At 41.2% G+C, this 20,405-nt stretch overlaps 1 protein-coding gene across 3 annotated transcripts in view; it reads right to left on the reverse strand.

Moving 5' to 3' along the window:
• SKAP1 (src kinase associated phosphoprotein 1) overlaps window positions 1-20,405 on the reverse strand; it is a 250,306-nt gene that overhangs the window by 175,881 nt on the left and 54,020 nt on the right. The gene's annotated exons all lie outside the window — the stretch shown is intronic.

The raw sequence follows: 20,405 nt of genomic DNA on the forward strand, positions 1-20,405 counted from the left end.
AAAAGTTCCTTTAACCAAAGTCTGCACTTGCATATTATATGCAAGCCCTTTGTAGAGAAGCCACATATTTGTATGCAATGTGGCTGAATACGCCTGCGTGTTCAGAAAGAAACAATAAACCAACAAGCAAAAACATTGATTATACAAGGTTCTCCCTTCTGTCTATTCCAAGAGGGAGAAGAGAGGGGCATTTAGGGGTTATCGCTGCTTTAATTCAAGTTTTCCTACAGGGATATGATCCCATTCCCCTCCCCAAAAAAGATAAAACAAATGTCTGATAGAAATATTGGCTGCTTGGATTATTGTTATTATTTTTTGTTAGGAGTGAACAGGAACTGAACCTTGAACTTCATTTACCCTTTGAACTTGTTACCTTTAAACAAGATTCCCCATGCTTTCCCTCTTCAAACAAATTTCATCACAATTACAGTCCCTTCCACTTCGCTTAAAGATATATAATCATTGATTTGACCTAATTACCTGGTGTGGGCCTTTTTCTACAAGGTGAAAGCCATATTGGTGTGAACAGAAGCTGACCCCTGCATTCTTGATATCCCAATTTTATTCTAATTATTGTAAAGCAGGTTTTCCATCTTACTCGGTTCCAGCCCCCCCCGTCACCCTTCCCCTCCCCCGTTGTTATTTTGTTCCCTTAGTACTCAATGATGCCCTTTGGGTTACGAGCTCCCAGGCGACAGGCTTCTAAATGCATCTTGCATTGAAAGCATCAGGTTTTTAGCTACAGAATTCAAAAGGGTGTCTGTTTTCTTCACATTCCTGCAGCACTAACAAAATCCTATAATCAAACTGTTAGTTTTCAACGGAGGTGCCAGAAGAGTCCTGTTCTACAAAGGAGACCTTCTTTCTGGAAAAGGAAAGGGCCTTCTTAGGAGGACACTTGCATTGTTTATGCACTGCCTGACTTACATACACAGGAACTAGCCTCTACAGAGGCAAATGAAAGACTGCATTACTCTGTCACCTTCCATCACAGAGTCCTAGTTCAGTTTACAATGATAGTTCAGTTTACAATGATTAAGAATATTCATGCAGAACTGATTGAGAAATATCACTGCTATTTGCAAATAGAGAAAGTTTGACAATAATTAGGGCCAAGCTTCTCTAATATGGATTGGCTAAACTGTGGCAACTAAACCCAATTTTAGACAGAGAAAATAAGTGACTTGGTTTTCAAAAGTTTCTGGTAGGCCCAACTTCTTTCATATCAGTGCTGCAGATGTTTGAAAATAAGACCACTTGGGCGTGTAAAATTTGGTTTAATATTTTGGAACCCAAGGTCACACAAGTATAGCGAACTGAAGATCTTTTTTGCTCTTGGTTCTGTAGCTGATCCACAAAGCAACTGTTTTTCCAAAGGGGAACGGAAAGAAACCATGAGATCTGATAGACAGAGAGCACTGAACATGAAATCAGGAGATCCGGATTCTATTTTTGACACTACCATTGACCTACAAAGTGACCTTGGACCAAGCACTTCATACCTCTGTCCCTCATCTGTTTAGACTTTAAGCTTTTCAGGACAGGGGACCTCCCCTCAACACCCCACTTCTTTCCACACCCCAATCTCTTCAAGGGCTGGCAAAAATTAATTAGTTAAATTAGTTCTGCTACAAAAAGAAAAAAAAAAAAAAATCTTTGGGAGGCCCTGGGCAGGATTAAAACTCACAAAGAAACAAAACAGCTATGGCCAAACCCTTTTTTATAGGAATCTCATCCCACTTTTACTTGCAATTAATTTTTTTTTAAAAGCACTAAATTTAAATGAGATGTGGCAACTCTACCAACGGCAAAAACATTTTTGCAGATGCAGTAGATAGCCTGAGGAGCTGGAAGAAATGTTAATATTCAGAAGCATGGGAAACCTTCCAAAATATACTTTTTAAAGAAAACATCCCATTAGGGTTTTTTCTTCCCATATCTTTAAAATAAAGTTGCAAATCCCAATACCTAGTAATATAAAGAGGAGCAGCAACTGAAAGTCAGGGTCATTTAGAAATGTCACCTTCCTAACCTTCTCATTTGTCTTGGGCAATTGAAAAATAATTAGCAATTGCAGAAAGGTTCGATACCAAAGAGTAAACAAAGGAGACAGGGAGGCTCATCTTTCCACAGTCATGGCCCATGCCCTGGGGCACAGCGTTCTCTCAGTCACAAGGTGAGCGCCATGTCCATGAAAAATTAGTATAGGGCTGGGGAAAGGAGGAAAGGGAAGAGCAGGTGTGTAAGGTCAACCGAGGCAGCTCTTTTTGCTCAAGTCCTTTCTGCCCTCTCTAATTTAAATGTCATAACAAAGAGGAAGTCCTCAATTGAAGAAGCAGCACCAAGTCATGCAGATAGGTGGTGTATGCGCCTCAGTTTTGTGTCATAGAGGTAAGCATCCATTTGTTACAGTCCCTTGGTGAGAAAGGCCATGCTCACATGCCCTGGAGCTCCACTGTAATAAATAGGCACTGAAGATTAAAGGAGCAAATCCCACCACCTGCCCCAAGCTTGAACCCATGGATTTAGTGTGGAAGGGGACAATTAGGGATGGGAGCTTTGTATGCTACAGGACTGGAGCCATTTTATGATTGCTCATGCAACTTCAGAGATAGTGCTAGCCTTCTTTCTCAGAAGGCCCAGCTATCCACTGATCTAGCGTATTCAGGGTTGAACTGGAAAGCGAAGGGAAAAAAAGAAGCTGTTCTCTTCCAATCTCAGCACACAAGTCAAGCCCTGCCCAACTAAGAACCAAAAAACAACAGGCAAGGAACATCTTCCTAACATAGCTGGCTGTCTTCTGATCTTTGGGTCCTTATATTACCAATGAGTTTGAATGTCAAATGAATAAAAGCAAACAGAATATCCAGATCTCAGGGCAGGAAAAAGCAAGAGCATTAGGAACTGGTTCCATTTCATGAATTATTAAAAGGATTTTTTTACTTATTTTTTTAATAAAAGGAAACATAGGGTTGGGGTTTTTTTGATTTTTCACATAGTTTAATATTGACCAGAGTTAATAGTCCTTTGTTGAAAAGTTTTAGTTTTCCAATAATTTTTTCAGCTGTGGAAGAAAAATACAACTGATACCTTTTCCTTTTGATGTAAAGAATAAATAAATAAAATAAATAAATAAAATTCTCTCATTTAAGTAATTTAAAAAAAGAAATTGGGGGAGAAATCTCAGGCAAAATGGAAGCATTTATTAGATTCTTTATTAGAGAATGGAGAATGAAGGCAGGAGAGGGTGGCACCTTAGCCTTATTAAAACAGGCAGAAGCTTTCATAGGTGACATCCCACTTCATCAGATGCTATGCTGCCTCTCTCATCTACAGCAGTGATTCTCAACTGGGGTCCTATGGCACCCAGCCTGGGATGCCTTGAGATCCTTTCAAGGGTGCCATGCAATGATAGCACTGCTAGGTGGACAAATATGATTTACTAGATAAACCTAGAGATTTCAAATAGGAATCCTTAGGGTTAGAAAACATTCCGACTTGTTGTGGTCTTTCTGAATTCTTTGCAACAGATAAATTCCTCTGTTGTTTTTCTGTAGTCAAAAAACAATTGAACTAGGAGCTGGCATTTTCTGAGGGGTGCCTCAAGCCCCCAAAAGTTGAAAACCACTGATCTACAGAATGGAAACAAATACTGGACCAACCAACAAGTAGTCTGAATTTATACTTATAGGGAACTTCAGCCAATCAGACAGACATCTGTCAAGTGACAAATGCAGCTACCTAGGGAAAAAAAATCAAGAAAACTTTTCACCCACCTGAAAAACAACATTATGTTCCAGGAAGCAAACAAGTCATGCGGTGCTCCTTATCCACTACAGTGAGTCAACAGAGAATGTGATAGTTATCAGGTCAGTGATCACAGAACCGTTTACATTCAACACACTTAATAAAGGGCTTCCTATATTGTACCTGCACAAGTGTATCAACCAAAGCAGATTTTAGGATATCCAGTAATCTAGAGAACAGTAACCAGAATAACAAGAGAAGGCTGATTTGGCTTTATAAGAGACTGGGCCAAAGATGTGTTCAAGGTTTTTGTTTAAGGTTGAGGAGGTGATTTGGGCTGCATAGAAACAGATTCAATCCAGATTCATATCTACTGTTACAACATAGATACTTTTATGTAAGATATTCTACAATTATTGATGGGAAGGGGAGAGAAAAGGGGTTTTTTTTTGCTTGTCTGTTTTACAAATACCATAGAAAGATGAAAGAATGCCCATTGATGAAAATGGGCATGAAGGATGCTAAGGGTTCCAGTGCCAGGCTGAAAAAATAACAAAAATAGGAGGCTACTACCCCACTGCCAGTTTTTTGAGGCATTCAGTATGCAGAGCAGTCAGAACCCCACTCTCCTACTGCAATGGGAGATCACACAGAGCACACTCCTGTACCTCCTTTGGGAGGTACCTACACCTCCCTATCTCTGTCAGCTGGTGTGGAAAATAGTGGGCAAATGTCTTTGCACTGGCCATGTTTCTTGTACTTTTGGGAGCATTCATACCATCAGAACCAGGACCATGGAAAGTATATCGGGTGGTGTTGAGGCAGTCTTTGGGTTTCCTCTTCATCCCCAACTCTAAAATTAGCAATAGCTTTGTGGTAGCCAGCTCCACCCACCCCTCTTCTCTAAGGCCAGATATGTGAATAATGAAACAGCTTTTGTTAAAAAGACAGGTAAATGAATAGTTGGAGACCTGGATTCTGTAAATCTTCAGATTTAGGAATTGTGCCCCTTTCAATCTTAAGGGAAGCAAAATAATATAGTAAAAAGGTCAATTAGTTTTAATGCATAATGAAGAAACAAAATTAAATCAGAGGACCTGAGAGCAGAGAAATCAAAGGCAATACCAATCTTTTGGAACAAGTAAACAATAGTGAATCTAGCCATTACTCTGGTAAATTCAATGTCATGCCTGTAAAACAATAGAACAAATATTAAAAACTGGGGATGGGGGGGCGGGGGAGGGGGGATGGTCTATGAACACCTACACAGTAATTTAATTCTGAGCTGCTAGCAACCTGGGTTTATAAAAGGGCAAATGACACCAAAACACACGTGATCCCCGTTTCTGATGATCAAGCTACAAAATTAGCAGATGAAGGGGAATGTAAAAGATGCAATATATCTGGTGACTTTACTAAGTGTTTGATGCCGTGCCACAGCAAATCTTTCTTGAAAAATTAATTTGCATCAGCTTGGATATAAATAATTGTCATACAGACTGAAAATTGGCCCAAGGGCCATAGACGTAAGATAGTGATAAACAACTCTGTATCATGTGGGGGAGAAGTGTCCGTGTTGGGGTATTGCAGGGTATTAGGCCCCATTTTATCTAATACAAGTAAACAGCCCATTAATTCAATGAGCAGGAGGATACTAAATTAGGTGGTAATGCAAATATCAAGTGAAGGCAGAGGAAATACAACTAGGGGACACAGAGAGGTTAGGAATACAAGCAAGAGACTTAAATGAGATTCAGTCTGTGAACATACAAGCTAGTACATTGTGGGGAAATAATCCAAAGTGCATTCAATGAGAAGGCAATGTTTCCACAGCAGTAATGTTGAAAAAGGCCTTGGAGTAATGGTAGTGACCAAACAGAAGAGGAACTTCCAATGTAATACAACAGCACAAGCCGCAAGTTGATTCTGGGCTTCTTAAGGTGAGGTAACATGTTATGAACATAGAGGCTTTTGTCTTGATGGTCCAAATAGGAATTATCATACTGGAACACACCAATAGACTGTAGTTTAGCATCTCTAATCTCTAATGATCTCTGCCATCACCCCATATTGGATTCTTAGGCAATACTATATTACGTAGAGAAGGGCATTTTTTCTCCTTTAAGTGGTAAATTAATGACATTGCATTAGCGCATAGAAGTCTTAAGACAGGCACCTGATTATGGCAGATGCTGACAAAACCACAACAAGCCTGCACCAGTCATATCAACTTAAAGAGATGAGACAAAATGAGGACAGGGAGATAACAGAAATGATTTGGCTCAAAGTCGGTGGGTAAGGCATGAATAGAACATTGCTTCCTACCAGCAAGTCTAGTTTCCTGTCTACTGACCATGTTATCCTGGAGGGGAGGAAGGTGGGGAAAATCAGCTCCACTTGGACGGAAAAGAATTAATGGGCTTTTTAATTTCTGGAATGATGGCCTGATTATTATCATTACCCTGGAGTTAAACTCAACCGAGACTGCACCTAGAATAGTTCTGAACGCTGTTCTGGACCCCTCCACGCCAGAAGGAGTACAGTACCACCCAAATAAAGGGTAAGGGGCAAGAGGATTTAATGAATGGCAAAAGACTATGATCTTCGTTGCTTCAAAGTACTAAGCATCCTCAACTCCCCTTGTGGGAATCACAGAAGTCAGTTAACACTCAGGAAGCACCTTTCACCCCAAGATCTCCAAGCACTTCACAAACGTTAAAAACGCCTACTTCGCTCTTTCCTTGCTTCCTCCCCCATAAACAATACAGAATTTTGGCTAGGGTGAAAGAGACTAAATCAAGTCTCTGTGTTAGAGACTATATTTAAATCCAGGTTTCCTGATTCAGAGGATGCTACTTCAAACTTCTAAACAGACGTCTGCTTAAATTTCACATACTTACTACAATTTTTACTAAAGGGGAGCATGTTACAAGTATCTGAAAGATGTAAACACCAAGGGGAGAAAAGGAGTCAAAAGAAATTCTTTAAGGAAGTTCAAGACTAGGGTAGAGTTACAGTTAATATAAAGGGCATAACTGAGCCAAACATCTCCCAAAGATATCTCCATATTAGATCACAGAACACTTTCCTTCAAGTGGTAGAATCCTGACTGATTGGGTCATTTAGAACAAGAATGGGCAAAACACTAGAGAAAAATAATGGGATCTGAGTGAGGGGGAAGGAAGCGTCTGATAGTTTATTCAAAGGTTCAACAGAAATCCATTGCACTAAGCCTAAAGGGGAAAGTTTTTCCCTAGCATGCATGCTCTCTCTTTACACTTCATGCATCAGGTGTTTATCAGAAACAGCAGGGTGCACGTTCCAAGATTTGGAACAAGTTCAGAGCATGCAGGGATGAGGAATCTTCACACCAGTAAGTTTTTTGTCCTCCCCTGACTTTCAATGACTCCTTCCGTTCCTCCTACTTCTTCAAACAGCCTCCATAGCCTCACTCTTGGCAAGGCCTCTTTTCTCCCTTCCTATATGGGTCTCACAGGACCGTCATACCACCCCATCCTTCCTCTTATGTCCTCTCTCTAGACAAATGCATTAATCTATGCAGGTAAAACCATCATTGACCATGCTGAGGGATACTCCCCCCACCCCGTTTTTCCTTATCCATTCTTCCATCTCAGCCTGTCTCTGAAGTGTCTTCCTGCATGGAGAGATGGAATCAGCTTCATATTAACATACCAAAAATTAAAATAACTCCTGATCTAGCCTCAAAACCTGTCCATTCTTCTCTCCCTTATTTACTAGGCTACTTGAGCAACTTGCCACTCCAGTCTAGATGCATCCTTAAATTTATTTCAGTCTGGCCCAGGTCAATGGAAGTCACTTTCCTGACTCCAATGGACCTGAAAAAGCCATTTGTGGCCTCCAACTGCAATATGAGGATAACAATGCATCCTTTTTGCTACTCTGTGTCTGACTTGCCTATTTGAATTTGTAAAATCTCAGGGACAGGGATTGTTTTATACTATGTGCGTTTTGTACAGCACCAACTACAATAGGGTCCTAAGATCTGCTAAAGTCCCATGGTTCCACTGTAATATACATAAATATAGAGCGGCATTCCATAAGGACACCTTGAATTTGCACGGCAGCATACATCCTTCAGGCCAGCGCATAAACCCCCTCACCCCAATAGTTTCCCTGTGGGTGGAGTAAGTAAATCTTTAGAAATAGATACAACACTAGCATCCCTGGGGGAGGGCAGGAGGGGCAGGGGCGAGGAAGCAAAGTGGGGAACAAAAGACAAGAAAAAACACTTCTCTCTTTGCCTCCTATCAAGACTATGTAAGATCCAGTGGCACCTTCACCTTACTTCACTACAAGCTGGTTGCCATCACGCGGGTAACTGCAGCAGCAGTTTCTAGGCCTTAGGTGATGATACTTTTCAAGGAGCTGATCTAGCTTCCTTTAACATCCAGCCAACTTCATCTGGCAGAGTGTGCGCACCACCTTGGGGGTCAAGGTAGATGGAGAAAAAGCAACAATTCACCAATTTAGAACAGCGTCTCTCTTTTCGCCTCCTTCAAGAGCCAAAGAAAAAAAATAGGGGTGACTTTTATAACCAAATAAAGAGAGCTATGAGCTCAATAACAGAAATTGTCCCATGGCAAAGATTCTGTTACTGTTGGGTACTGATTCCTTTATCTCTCAGAAACAATCAACCTTCAGCCAGAGGAGTCTAACCTTAAAACCCCATAACTCAATTTAACATAGTGTTAAAGTTTGGGGGAATATTTGTCAGTGCTGGAGCTGATACAATCAGTCTAAAGGACCCTAGAACAAAGAGCAGTGGGTGAAGAGCATGTCACCTCAGTGCACATTCGTTTCCTTGATGAACAAGGAGCTATTAGCTAGAGCGAAAGCATTATCTAGGTGAAGGATGATGCTGATTGTTTTAGCTGCTCCTCTTGTAACAGTGGATTATAACATAAAAGTTCCAGTGTTCCCCCCCTCCCCCCATCCCTGTGTGTGTTTGCATACATAGAGCTACCCTTCAAGAGCAACCAAAATCAATTTGGGCTTCAGATCTCTTTCAACTGCAACAGTCCTCACAGGGCTGAACAATAAAAGTTTAAGTTGTCCTAAAAAGTATTCCATCACCATAAGCCTTAAACAAAGCTACTCTTTAAACACACTCACAAGTGGCTTCATGCAAAATGACAATGACAAAACATCCAACATATCCTCTTTGCTTACGTCAACCTATTGGCAGGTACAACAGCTCCATGAAAAACCTTACTAGATTAACTTTATTTCTTACATTTAAATGCAGAGACTCTAGAGAACCAAACAGATAACCAACAAAACAGAACTTCATCAGTGTTCCAGTGTTCCACATATCTTTAAACTGTAAACTCTTTCAGGCAACAGTGGTGTTTATTTTTGCATGTTGGGCAGTGCTGAGTACACTGTTACCATTACTGAGATAATTACATATTCTTGATAGCTCTAATTCAACAAAACATTTAAGCAAGTGCTTAAATCACACTGACTTCAATGGGACTTAAACTGATACTACTGTACATTGCTTTGCACTTGTCTGGATAATTTCATGCAACTGTTAATCTAGAATTTTGGTGCTCTTAGGTATTTAGGGTGTGAGCCTGCTCAACTTTACACAGCACAAGTAGCTGTGAAACTTTACTCAGGCAAACAAACAACAGATGTGCACAAATGCTTGCAGGGATCAGGCTATTTTCTTCCTAAAGGTTGTTTTTTTGCATCTCTCCAAGGAGCCCTTCACACAAAGATCCTGTCTACTTTCACCATTTTTGCCAACCCAGACTTGTAGTTTAGACATGCCATACTGCTGTAAAAATGGCTTTCCCTGGCTTCAAACAAAGTTATCCGGATGCTCTCCACCCCAGGGTGCTGAGGGAGCTAGCTGGGGTTATTGCAGGGCCCCTGGCACGGCTCTACAAGCGATCGTGGTGCTTGGGCCAGGTGCCAGATGATTGGAAGGTAGCTAATGTGGTCCCCATCTTCAAGAAAGGGAAAAGGGAGGACCCGGGCAACTATAGGCCCGTCAGTCTTACCTCAATCCTGGGGAAACTCTTTGAGAAGATCATCAAGGAGCACATTTGTGATGGGCCGGCATCAGACATGATGCTCAGGGGCAATCAGCATGGATTTATTAGGGGGAGATCATGTCAGACCAACCTGATTGCCTTTTATGATCAGGTCACAAAGGCCATGGACGCAGGTGTCGCGGTGGATGTAGTCTTTCTGGACTTCAGCAAGGCCTTTGACACCGTCTCTCACCCCATCCTAATTAATAAACTAGGCGACTGTGGCATAGATGCCTACACAGTCAGATGGATTGCAGATTGGCTGAAGGGTCGCACTCAGAGGGTGGTGGTGGATGGATCATACTCGACTTGGGGGGAGGTGGGTAGTGGAGTCCCCCAGGGCTCGGTCCTGGGGCCTGCGCTGTTCAATTTCTTCATCAGCGATCTTGATGTTGGGGTGGAAAGCAACCTGTTTAAATTCGCTGATGACACCAAAATTTGGGGGGAGGTGAGCACGCTAGCAGGGAGAGAGAGATTGCAGAAGGATCTGGATAGGTTACAGGGGTGGGCAAACAGGAACAGGATGTGTTTCAATACGGACAAGTGCAGGGTGCTGCACTTGGGTAGTAGGAACCAGCAGCACACTTATACGATGGGGAACTCCCTACTTGAGAGCACGGAGGCGGAAAGGGATCTTGGTGTCATTATTGACTCCAAGATGAACATGGGCCGACAATGCGAGGTCATGGTTGGCAGGGCTAACCGGACCTTGTCGTGCATCCACAGGTGCATCTCGAGTAGAGCCAGGGAGGTGATCCTCCCCCTCTATGCGACGCTGGTCAGGCCGCAGCTGGAGTATTGTGTCCAGTTCTGTGCGCCCCATTTCAGGAGGGATGTGGACAACATGGAGAGGGTCCAGAGGAGGGCCACCCGCATGATCCGGGGACAACAGGGCAGACCCTACAGTGAGAGACTGCGGGACCTGAACCTATTCAGCCTCCACAAGAGAAGGCTGAGGGGGGACCTGGTGACCGTCTATAAACTCACTAGGGGGAACCAGAAGGGTTTGGGGGAGACGCTGTTTCCCCTAGCCCCCGCTGGCATAACAAGGAGTAATGGGCACAAGTTGATGGAGAGGAGGTACAGATTGGACATCCGAAAAAACTACTTCACAGTTAGGGCGGCTAGGAGCTGGAACCAACTTCCAAGGGAGGTGGTGCTGGCCCCTACCCTGGGGATCTTTAAGAAGAGGCTGGATACCTACCTGGCTGGACTCATTTGAGTCCCGTTTTTTGTTTAGGGTTCTTTTGTTGTTCTCCCGCCCTGGCGGGGGGTCGGGCTAGAAGATCTATTAGGTCCCTTCCGACCCTAAAACTATGAAACTATGTTAATGCATTAAACACAGATTTTTTTTTCTCTTTTAAATATATATAAAAATTATTAAATCCTAGATTTTTCTTCCTAGCATGTCATCATGGAACATTTCAGTTCAAAGTCCTTCACAGAAAAGAAATAAAAATAGAAAATTAAGGACTTCCTTGAGCCTTATAGATTTCAAGTAAATATTATAAAACAACTTTCCCCCTTTGTTCCCATTCAGTTCAAAGTTATAAAGTTATAGGGTTGAAACAAACCTCAAGGATTTTCTAGGTCCAACGCTGCACAGAGGCAGGATCCACTGTTTTTGAACTATCCTAGATGCTGATAACGGACACCTCCAGTAAAAGGGGAATTCTGCAGCTTCCCCAGGCAGCTTATCCTGTTCCCTTAACGTCCCTACAGTTAGGAGGTTTTCCCTGAGATTCAATCTAAATCTGTTTTGATTCACTTTAAATAATAAGCCAGCAGAAGAGTCAGGAATAGAACAAGGGTCTCCAAACTCTCAGTGCAGCCCCATACCCAAGGCACCAATATTTCTCACAAACAGGAACACCACATATTTACAACCCAGCTGTAACTTAAACCCAGAATTTGCTGCCACTAGAAACTATGGCACTATTCAGCAGGCCATAAAAGATTTGCATGCATACACTGACAGAAGGGTAAATCCTCATGTGCATGACGGAGTATTAAATTTTTTACCGGACTTTCAGAAATCTGGTGGGAAGTAACATTCAGACAGTGACTGCAACAGGTGCAAAGCACTTCAATTCCAGTCTACTTGTAGGGGTCAAAGCATGTGCCTTGCTAAATTAGGATGTTTTCTTGAAATAAGGCCATGGTGCTAGCTTGTGGGACTTCATGGACAGTCTTAAAAGCTTAAAAACCTCTATATAGCCACATAAAAACAGCCTAGTCAAAAATGGCACTTTTCCCTAGGTGCTGCCTTCACTGATCTCGACCTTGAGGCACTGCTGTATTAAAATTCTATGAAAAATTGAGTTAAGAGAGAACCTATGCACAACTTTTAACATAGGAAAATTGATTAATTTTTTTTAAAGGCAAAAAAAGATGTAAAAAGTTCCATTCCAAGTTTGTTAACTTTTTCTTCCTGGGTACCGATCCCTCTACTGGGGAGAATTCAGACACAAAGCATTTCCGCTTGAGATTTACATACTCATGAATATAAAGACCTTTAGGGTACGTAAGTTATCCCAGACCCCCAGGCAACAGTAACTTGCACACTGATAATTCATGTGTGTTTGACATGGTGAACATGCAATTCGCCACAAGAGAAAGCTCAATCTTGTGCCCTGACAGCTGCCATATCACATGAGAATAAGCTACATGATGAAGCGCCTTCTTAAAGGCATACACACAAAGTCTTATGTTTCCTACAAAAATCTAAAAGGATAAGCACGTTTTCCCCTCCTCTTATTTGATTAATTCAAAACAGTGATCCTAAGCAAGTGCTCCCTATTTACACAATTAAGGCTTCCGTGAAAACAGCATTTCAAAGCCATCATTGAACTTGGTTTAGTCTAGGTACAAGAATTTATTCACCTGATCTTATCTTGGTAAAGAATGGGGAAACTTGCCCAACAATAAAAGTATAACTATATTTTAACCACTAATTTTTAAAATGTTACTGCCTCCAAGGTCAGCTGAGAATTGGAAATTTTAGAACGCTGTATAAAAGCACGAGTGGCAAAAATAGTTGGACATCTCACTGAATTGTAGTAATCTGGGTTCTACACACACAGTACAAAAGCCATTCAACAACTGGACCACAAGATAGTCTGCATGTGGTAGAATACCCTGTGTTAAGTCAAAGAACTGCCCTAAATTCACTATTAAAGTACTACAAGGAAAGCAGCAGTTGCTTAATACCCATGAGATGACAAGTTAAATTCTAAGCATTCAAATGCTGCCTGCTTGTATTTGAAATTTTAGTGTTCAAGGAACCAAACACAGATATTGCTCCTTGTCAAGAGAAAGAGGGGGCACACAGCTTAAAAAATTATTCCAGTCTTACAAATAAATCCATGGAGTGGTTAAATGCAAGAATCTTTACTTTGGAATTCACAGAGCAATTTCTCAAATCCAGTGAGAGGAAGATACTCAAGAACGTGCACCCAAAACAAGAATGCAAGGGCCAGGACATCATATTTCCAGTTGGGATCCAGATTGGCTGTGCTAGCAATGGTCTTCCTCTTGCTGCAAGTTTCACAATAACTTATGTTATTCTGAAAGCTCCAGCTCTTGAAGTCATACTTTAGTGTCGATGGCAGCATTAAAAAGGGGTTTTAATCATTCACAATTATGGAGGAAAGCTTGAAAGTGCGATTCAAAGAAGCTCAAAGCCAGAAGGCAAACAAAGGGAACCTAAGAACCTATTATCTTCATACACAATTTGTGCTTTTAAGCCAATCTCTGAACATATGAGGTTGAGAATACTGAGTTTCAAACACATTCCCCAAAACTTTATTATGTTTAAACATAAGAGCTTGGGTCCAGCCCATCACTTAAGGATTTGGGGGGCTGCTTCTGAATTTACACTAACACCCATTTAGATATGGCTGGCAACAATAAGCAAACTTAAAGCAGACCTCTTTGGGCTGCTAGAGTGGGACAGAGTCCTTAGTGTAAATGGTTGGGCCTTCAGGGTTTGTTTATTTTTTGGGGAGGCAGGTTTGTGTTTATTTTTTAAATCAGTGCTTGTTTAACATGTTTCAGCTACTTTATAAAGAAAGCCCTGTTTGCAACCTGGATTCTTCCAGCTCTTCAGGGACAAAATTGACAGCAAGTCTCAGGCTAGCTTCTAAAATGCTATTAACTCAGTCCATGGATGTGTGTGGGAAGAGGACTACAGTCACAAACAAAAATGCAGCCAACTATCTTGTCTGCAGATGCAAATCTTACCCCAGAAACAGGGAGAATATAGAGAGCTAATTATCACTTGTACACACAGCTCATTACATCCTTGCAAAATCCCAGCTGAAAGCTGGAGAGTTTTTAAAACAAACAACCCAACCTCCATGGAGTTTTAAGATAGTACTGACAAATTCAGTTCTCACTGTTCCTAATACTTTGAGGATCTGCCTGTGATGCATCATTTATTCATCCATTTCTGGCAGCCTGCACACAATATTCCTTCCAGTATACCTCAGGTGAGCTGAGTCATTCCATGCAAAAGTATGGCCAAACCTTTCGACAAGACGGAGGAGTTGCTAGTTTCACAATGCCATCAGAGACATGAATGGTATTTAGATAGATAGATTTGTTACAGCATATTCCTATTCAGAAAGCGATACGTTAGAGAATATGGGCTCTGTCTTGAGGGATACCAAACTTCTTTAAAGCCTCAGAGAGAACAAAGCATGTCCAGCAAGTGCTCTGCTCCTTTAATAGTGTTTATTCAACCTCACACTGAAGTGACTGGAAGTGGATCTGCTTAAATATGGCCAACAGAATTAGGTTCAGTGTTAGGAAAAAGAATGTATCTGCATTTTTAGCTGGCTCGTTTTTAGCTGGCTCATTTCCTGGTCTTGTATACCCAATGCCCAACATCAAAAGGAAACAAACCAGGTGGAACTTTCATTGGCAATTGCACTTGACAAGAGCCGCATTCCGAGAACATTTGACACATTGTTTCATAAGCCTTAAACTACAGCAACAGCAAGTTCATAATCATCCAGTCAAAACAACAAAGAGGCTTTCTGGCATAAGGAAGATGGATACTTACTTCTGACACCATCCTACAAGAAAAATAGCGAACTTTGGGGCCTTAATTTAAGTTTTTACACTCACCTGTGAACATTTAAGTTTTGATCAACAGAGGCAGAGAGCGCCCATGGCCTCAAACTGAGCTGCAGTCCAGAGTCAAAAGATGCTGAGCACCTTCTGAATAAACAAAATCAGGGGCAGTTCTCTCTGGTTCTCATTTCACTTGCACTACTGAAAGTCAGTGGGAGTTGAGAAAATAGTTTTAAAGGGATTTAAGGGACCTATAACAAACTAAGGCATTAGTGACTACCTGGTACCAACTACCTGGCTCAAACTCCAGCTAGACCAGGGGTGGGCAATTATTTTGGGCAGAGGGCTGCTTACTGAGTTTTGGCAAGCCACTGAGGGCCACATGACAGGCAGCCAGGGGCAGATAAATATTAATTTTCTAAATTTTTAGGGGCCCCGCAGGCCGGACAGAATGACCTGGCGGGCCGCATCTGGCCCGCGGGCTGCATTTTGCCCACCCCTGAGCTAGACGCTAAACCTAAATTATCATCCTTGTGGGTCACCAAAAGTAATTCCATCAAGATCAACAGAAGTTCTCAATGAATTTATACTGGGGAAATCAAGATCAGACTCTGGACAAGTAACTACAACCTACTCCAAATAGGAGTAGGAACACCACAAAAATGTTTACATATAAAAACAAAGGAAAACAAAAAAAGCCACTGATTTGCAAGTCTTGTTTTTCTGATCTGTATTTTATTATTTGAACATGCTGAGCCAAATTCAATCATGAATTCATTCCTTTCCATTTACACCAGCACTTAAAAAAAAATGAACAGAGAGTGGAGTTAGGGGCAGGCTGCTGAGGAGATTAATTTCAATAAGAAAATGTTTCATAAAGCAAGCCCAAATTATTTCATAGCTCTATGTGCACTCACAACTGAAATAAGTTTCTGTCATTCTGAATCGACAGCTGCTGCAGATACTACCCAAAATATTATTTTCTTTTACCACAAGAGGGAGCTGCAGAACTCTCATCTCTTTTGTGGTCCATAAAACCCCCCTTAACTGCTGCTTTATAGTCAATTACAACGCAAGACGTTAAGCCATTAATGCACACAAGTACACCCACATATGTCAACACAAAGATGCACGCCTACCCAAACACCAAACACATATGTCCATATGCCTCTTTTAAAGTCAGCCTACATTCTTGTTTTTCAAACAAGGAAGCCCACTTTCAAAGAAAGGCCCCAAAATAGTTCAGAAAAAGCACATTAAAAAATGAAAGGAAAAGAAAAAAGGCAGAAAAAAACCCACAGATACCAAAATGGGGAAATGAGATGTGCAAGAAATACTTAGATTTACACAATTTAGAAAAGTGAATGCCTTGGGAGATGTGAACAGGGGCTCAAAATGCCTCCCAAAAAACAAAAAAAATCCTGTAGCATTAATATTCAGTCCAAATTAAATTAGCCTGTGAGCAGAGGCTCAACTAAAGGCCTATCACATGTGAAGAGTGCCAAGAAATTGCTGGAGGAGATAAAAGGTTCTCCACTGGATTTGAAGGGTAACCCTCAGCAAGCATACTTAGAGAGTACCCACAATGAGAAATACCCTTTTATGCAATTTCCAATACTTTGTGATACATAAAATCAAAGAGTGGGAAAGGTGCACTTGCAGTACACTATTGGATTGCATAAGTATCACCAATGAAAAACTGGGTCATAGACTGATAAAGGAAAAGGAACTTATAGCTAGATGCCACGGTATGCATTGCTATTTAGCTCCCTAGCTATAGCCTGTTCAGTCTCTGATCCTGCCAAGAGTGTGGTCTTGGTAGACCCCCATGTACCCAAGCAGAAGCTTGCTGCAGACATGTCTCTCCACAAAGTGGTATGGCCTAAAAGACAGAATTTAGGATGCAATTCCAGGGCTCTAGTCACCAACTCTGTCACTGACCTGCTCGCTATGTTATTTCAGACAAGTCTCTTCCCCTGCCTGTACATCTTTCTCCTTCTATCATTTGCCTGTCTATTCACATTGTAAATTATTCAGGGTAAGGACAGTCTTTTACTAGGTCAATGTACAGCACCCACAGGGGAACATAATCTCAGTTGGGACTGTAGGCACAGCTGCAATAAAAATAAGAAAGAGCTAATTTTCAGGGCCAAGTCTTTATGCTATGAAAGGCAAAGGTCTATTAGAGGGAGCTGGTATCTGAACCATATTCTTCATAACAATATAAACATTAAAAAATTCCCCTCAGATTTCTATTTTTCCTCCATTTCCCCAAATCCCAGGAGAAGTCATGGTAAAGTAAAAAATTATTTCACCTGCCAAATTTTATTATGTTGGAATAAAAAAAAGAAAAAAAAAAAATCAAAAAGCCACAGTGAACTTTTTCAGAACCTAAAAATATAACATTTGTAAAATCGCTATGATTTAAGGAAAGCATAAGTGAAAAGAAAAGTTGTAAATGTTGACCCAAATGTATCTGTTTAAGTAATGGTTGAAACTTTGAAATTAGTGGAGCCTTGACCTCTTTCAACCCACCAGAGAATTCACCCAACATGTAAAATTTATGGACCAATTTTTACCATTATACATGTTATATATACCCCAATACATATATTCCTCTTAGCATTTCAGCAAAAACATTACATTACAACACAACGTGAAAACATGATGATATGAGAGGCAGGGTAGTTGATAAGGGCAGAGGGCTGGAATTCAGACCGAATTCTAATATCTTATCTCTGTTATGTGACTCAGTGTGTGACCTTGGCTATGTTACATCCCTTCCCCCCACGCCTCAGTTTCCCCATCTCTGCAACAAAAGATAATATTGCTTCTCCCATCATTTAAAATGCCTTGAGCTTAAGGGGAGAAAACCCCAATATAAAAGGGCTAAGTATCTGTAAGAAACAAATGCATACCTCAAAGCTTTGGCATCTAATTTACACTTAAAATTAAATTGCTGGACACTGGAAAATTAAGTGAACTACAAGTCTTAAAAGAAAACATGTAAAAAGAGCCTTAAAGTGGTATGAGCAGAATACATTACACGGGAAGTGTCTCATCAGAAATACTTATCATTATAATAGTACTTAGCACTTATATAGTGCTTCACAGCCTCCGAGCGCTGTACAAACATTAGCTTCTTAATCACTCATTAGGGATGATCCTATATAACACTGTCGTGGCTCATTGAATAAAGTCATCCCTAACTTGCAGAATTGCTTCCCCTATCACACTCCCTGTCAGAGAATACAGAAGTTTAAAAGGTTCCCTGGGAAACTTTGACAGAAGTGAGGAAAAGACTGCTCAAAATAAAAATGAAATACAAACATTTCCTCAATGCCATCTCTATTTTTAAATGGAAACAGAGAAAGCAAATATCATCCTTAAAACAAAAACTTATCTTCCATAAAATCTTCTGGTTCAGCCTCAAAACAAAGAAGGATGGGATGCAGTGGTCTTTAGCCCACTGTGGGATTGTGCCACTAAAAAACCCACCCTCTTCTTGTTGCAATACAAAGCTAGAAGGGATGCAGCACCTACCACAGCACAGAATGTCAGCAAAGTCACCAAGACAAGGAAAGAAAGTCTGTTTTTTGCTGAAGTTGAGCTAACTCTTTCCAAGCATGAACCATCTGCCCTCTAGGACAGAAAGTAGCTTTTGTTCACTTATTTTGTATTACAGTAGCACTTATGGGCCTCAACAAAAATAGGGCCCTGTCACATCCTGTAGAAACAGAGTCCCTGCCCCAAAGAGCCTGTAGTCTAAAGTGACAAGACAGACAAAGCGTGGGAGGGAAGAAAGGCAGAGATCAACAAAGGGTGCGATTTCCAAAAGTGTCCAAGTACCATTCTCCAGAGAGACTTGGGCAGTTAATGACGTGCAGCCATATTCTCCATGGGAACCCTCCAAGAAGCAAGGGCAAATGAAAAAGGCAAAAGACCAATACATGCAAGTCAAAGCACACTCAACTCCCATGTGGATGTTCTCATTCAGCAGTAAAGTGGCCTTAATTCACCGTGGCTTAATTCTTCTCTAAGGATTAACATGCTTTAGCTTATGTGCATTGACTTCACATTTTTCACCTTAATTCTCCCAAGCATCTCTGCAGACAAATCCCACTGGAATCTAATAGAACTTGGAGGGGCAATGGGAAGAAAAGAGGGAGGGGTACGTCCATCTGAAGCAATTGGCCCTAAATCACCTAGCAGGTTAGTGTCTGGAACGGGGCAAGAACCCAGAGTAACAGTCCAGCATTCTAGTATCCTTGATCACGCAACCGGGGTCAACTAGCAGAAGACAAAGAGAATCCCAAAACTTATTATTCTAGCTTAAGACAGAAGCAACAGGAAGTCTAGTAATTCAGCCATGGATCAATAGATGCCCTTCACCACCAATCCTTGAAGGTACTGTCCTCTGACAATCTTCGTTATGGTAATGGCACAGATGACCAAAAGTCTTTAAGCCATCTTCATATCCATCTGAGGTCAGAATACGAAGAGGCAACCATGGGATCTATTCTAACAAATCTGTCAGAAGTCCTACTAGCCCGGCTCTTATTAGGAATGGCAAATACATCCAGAGGAGTCGGTGTGGTTTTAAAGCAGGATGTAGCACTGCCAATATCATCTTTCTCCTCTTCCAGATCCAGAAAAAGGAATTTGGATATTACAAACAATTATACAAAGTTTGTATTGATCTAAAAGGAGGGCCCTCAACAATATTAATAGAGGGACATTTTGGCAATGTCGTGAAGTACTGCTACTTAGACAAGCTGTTAATCCTCATCCGTTTATTTCCTCAGAATATATCTGGAAGAATCAATCATCATGGAGTCCTTTCTGGTCACTCAGTGAAAGGACAAGGAGGGATGCTTAGTGGTACCTTGAGTGTTCACTTAGTTACAGATAATGCCACTAGCAGTCTGCATGCCAGGGTCCACATACAATCAATTATGTCCAACAGTAAAAATTAAAAAATGCTCCATTTCTTATCCAAAAATATAAAACCAGCTTTACTTCTTGCTGCTGCTCTTCAAGAACCTATAACTCATTTAATGTTGCAGCAGTTAGTTTTGGTCTCAGTGCCAATATGAAAAAAATATATAAATCAATTTGCTTGCCATTCTCCACCTGGGCATCCCTCCATCAAGTCTGGAGTTTTCATCTCTGTCTGAAAGCTTCCAGTGGTGCCAAACATTTACATACCCCAAGAGCATTATTTCACATTATGCCCTTTATGGCTGCCAAAAATCACCATTCTAAGTTAGCAAAGCAAATATCTTCTTGGACAAGCTTAAACAGGCATGGAGGAACCATGGGGCTTCATAAAAACATCATTCATGTCACAACCATGGGATTTCAGAGAGACATCATTTGTGCCATGAGACCATGCCTCTGGTCTTCAGCACTTGATGTTCATTTAGTCTAATATCCATTATCTGTGTCATCTTCTCTCCATCTGCCCACTGTATAAGTGTATTATATCTAAAGGGAAAG

Source organism: Alligator sinensis, unplaced genomic scaffold (genome assembly GCF_000455745.1).
Source record: "Alligator sinensis unplaced genomic scaffold, ASM45574v1 scaffold520_1, whole genome shotgun sequence".
Lineage (NCBI taxonomy): Eukaryota > Metazoa > Chordata > Crocodylia > Alligatoridae > Alligator > Alligator sinensis.